The sequence below is a fragment of the Cannabis sativa genome, unplaced genomic scaffold, assembly GCF_029168945.1.
Source record: "Cannabis sativa cultivar Pink pepper isolate KNU-18-1 unplaced genomic scaffold, ASM2916894v1 Contig1, whole genome shotgun sequence".
In the NCBI taxonomy this organism is placed as follows: domain Eukaryota; kingdom Viridiplantae; phylum Streptophyta; class Magnoliopsida; order Rosales; family Cannabaceae; genus Cannabis; species Cannabis sativa.
The window spans coordinates 1,172,993-1,176,769 of NW_026870037.1; the positions used below are offsets into that span (position 1 = coordinate 1,172,993).

Genomic DNA, 3,777 nt, shown 5'->3' on the forward strand with positions numbered 1-3,777 from the left:
CAAGCACTCAAGAACGACAACTCAAGACCTCTAACCCAATCACTCTAAGTATTTTGATATCTAATGTTCCTATTGTTCCATCTTCAGGTCAAGCCGTCGCAATGACACCTGAGGAGATGATCGAACAAATGGTAGCAAGGAAGCTTGAAGGCATGGAGGCTATGATTCATAGAATCCTAGGAGTCCCTGCACCTATCAAAAAGAGCTTACCAAGTAGCTTCGCAGACTCTCCATTCGTGGACGCTATATGTAACGCCCTGTCCAACAGGGACACCACGTGTGTGTGTTTTTATAAAATATTTATTTAAATACTATATATTTATACCAAAAGTGTGGGTAATTAAATTTTTTATAATTAAAATCAAGCATATAAAAACTGCTTTATGATAAAAGATAAGTAATATTAACTACGGGGTCCCCCTGTTTTTAAAATATTTACAAACTGGTTTAATAGTGTTTTTTTTACAACATAAACTTTGCATTCCCAAAATACATTCAAAATAGAGCATTCTATTCACTGGGTCGTGCCACTGCGGTTGATATGTACATTGCTGCTACGACGTCGAACACATGGCTGCTCAACCTTTGCCTTCCCTTTACCTACACCATAAAGCACGCGTGAGTCACAGAGACTCAGCAAGCAAAATTAATAAAACAATAACCAATAATATTCATCAATTCAATCTCATATCAACATGCTTACACATTTACACAATATCATAAACACACAATCCTAGTACTTTATAAAGTACCCCTTTACCACTCGTTAACCACGAGCTGAATATGTCACTATTGTTGCCCGATGAAGCAAACGATAAGTAAGAAACCTATCTGCAGTTTCAGGAGTAATTACTCATAACGGTAATAACCGCTTCCAACCCTCGGTCACAACCGAGACTTAATAAACATTTAATTAGAATCTTGATAATAATCAAGGCTATAATCATTCAACCGCTAACATTTAGCCACATACGGTGCTTACAACTTTTCTTACCTCAATTCAGAACTCAAGTGTGCGGGCCGACTTGAGTGGAACGATGCTCGACAATCTCGGGTCCTGTGTCACAACAAAAGTAAATCAATAAGGGTCTATTCCAAAACACTATTTAAAACCCGCATAAAATAACCTAGGGTTTTCTATCGAATCTTATGGTGAAAACACCCTAAAATAAAATACATCTTTTAGCTCTAATCCATGTCTCACATTGTAGAGCTCTTCATAAGCTTCGAAACAGTATATAGAATGTCTAAAACGGACACCCGAGTGAAAAATTATGGCTAAAATACGAAAATCGAGGATTCCTGAAAATTGACAATCCAGAATTCCGGTTGGTGCAGCCCTGTACCATCCGGAATTCCGGTTCACTACAGCAAAAACTCAAAAATTTCAACTCTTCAAAGCCCCAAAATTTGCTCCAAACCTAACCAATTGTTCCCAAACTTCACAGAACAGTATAATAACCATAATACAACATATTTCAAGCTTCAAAACACAACAATTCAATCATTGAATCAAATTGACACATTAAAGTGAAGAAAACTCAATTTTTGCTTCAACAAACCAAACTCAATCAAGTAGCCATAGAAACCACTTAAAATCATTTCCAACATACTCAAAAACCTACCATAAACACACCCCAATCTTAATCTAATCCCTACAGCCACAGAAATGCAAAACCCTACCTCAAAACCAGCTCAAAACTTAGAGTTTCCAATCCAAAGAGTAAGGAACTTACCTCAAAACTCCTCTAGCTTTAAAATGAGAGTAGGAAGTCAAGAAAATTCCTCAAGGGTGGCCGGCTTTGGCTTGCACGAAGGGGAGAAGAAGAAGAAGAAGAAGCTTGGCTTTTTATTACTTGCTTTCGTAAGTAATCCCATTTAATAGTTTCCTTTTCCCTTCTTTTCTTTTTTTTAAAAAAAAAAATTAATGGGTAGCTTTTAAAAGTCAAAAGGCGAAATTCCTAATTTACTAAAAGACTAATCAACCCCTCCAAAACTTTTAAAAATAATCTAGGGGCATTATGGTAATTTTACTAATTCATTAAACCGACATTCTAAAAATTCTAACCTAGTCCGGAATATCCTCAAAATAATTCTCCCATTAATGTCGTGACATTTCTGACCACATCATTAAATTCCACTTTCGTCGGGCCCAAAAAAATATTTTTATTTCAAAAATGGTATCCTTGATACCCACATATCCCAATATAACCTTCATAATTTATAAATTACGCTTTATATAATCATTTAATAAATCCTCACTAATTACCCTAAGTAAGATCATAATCTTACTTCATTACAAAAATAATTACATATTTAATAAAATATGTCTATTTAAATATCATTTTATTTTTCGGGATATTACATTATAGCTCTTGTGGAGATGCCAAAAAAGTTTGTCTTCCCATCAATGAAGATGTACGACAAAACAACGGACCCTAACGATCATATAGCGAGTTACAAGCAAAGAATGTTCACAGTCGCCATCCCTCGTGAATTGCGAGAGGCTTGTATGTGTAAGGGGTTTGGTTCTAGTCTGGTAGGGCCAACCCTCCAGTGGTACACAAATTTACCCAATAATTTCATTTCTTCATTTGTTCAATTAACTGACATATTTTTGGAGCAATTCGCTAGTAGCAGGAAATTGGAGAAATTATCTGACGATCTTTATAAGATCAAACAAAGGATGGGTGAATCGCTTCGAGATTATGTTGCTAGGTTCAACAGAGAAAGTATGTATAACCTCATGCAACGTGGATACAGCGATCGCGGCCTTTCGAAAAGGCCTAATGGTACATTCTGACCTTTATAAGGAATTAACAAAATATCCTTGCAGGACTATGGAAGAAGTACTAGCCAAAGCTTGGGCCCAAATCAAATGGGAGGAAGACGAGTCTAACAGGCATACTCCCGCATCCTACTCATACTCAAGAGAAAATAGGAGCACAAGGAGAGTGGAACGCAAGTACAATACGCATCATGAGCCATACCCAACTTCCAGGAACAATAGGCAAGGAAAGGGACCATGCGTAGGTTTCCTTCACCAAGACCAAGAGAACAAGAGAAGGCACCCATCCCAGAATAAAACCTAAATGTAGAACCAGCAGAGATCGTGGCCGGGCTTGCTATGAAAGGAATGGGGAACAAGGTTAAGTGGCTCGAAAAGACCAAGAAGCCAGCGGATCAGAAAGACAAAACCAAATGGTGTGAATTCCACGACAATTATGGTCACACAACGGCAGAATGCATAGCTCTGCGTTTTGAAGTTGCTGGGCTCCTTCGACGGGGACATCTTAAAGAATTCTTATCTAACAAGGTGAAAAGTATCATAGCTGGTGGGGACACCAGGCCCATTACACCACCAGAACCTCCACAACAAACTAGAACTTGTAGTGTAATATTTGGAGGGTCCGAAGTTAGCGGGGTGACATATTCAACAGCTAAGAGGATGCAAGAGAAGTTGTAGGAACGGACGGAAGGCCACGAGGCCAGCAATGAGTCACATCGGACAAACCATAAGCTTCGTAGACGATGAAGCCTCAGAGTTGCTCAATCCCCATCATGATGCTTTAGTCATTTCTTTGCTTATTTCAAATTATTTAACTAAACACATATTGATAGACAATGGAAGTTCTGCTAACATATTATTTTTGCATGCTCCCAAGGGAATGGGGATTGATGAATCCACCATCATCCGCAAGTCAACTGTGCTTGTGGGGTTCAGTGGTGAAAAGAAGCATTCTATCGGTGAGGTAACATTGCACGTATATGCGGAAG

General features: G+C 38.3%; 1 long non-coding RNA gene across 1 annotated transcript; it reads right to left on the bottom strand.

The window, feature by feature from the left end:
* Positions 1-370: 370 nt before the first annotated feature.
* On the bottom strand, positions 371-1,094 carry LOC133032990 (uncharacterized). The gene is made up of 2 exons (XR_009685488.1): positions 995-1,094; positions 371-600 (listed from the first exon to the last, which is right to left on the bottom strand). It is a non-coding gene; the product is annotated as an uncharacterized LOC133032990 (long non-coding RNA).
* Between the last annotated feature and the right edge of the window lie 2,683 nt (positions 1,095-3,777).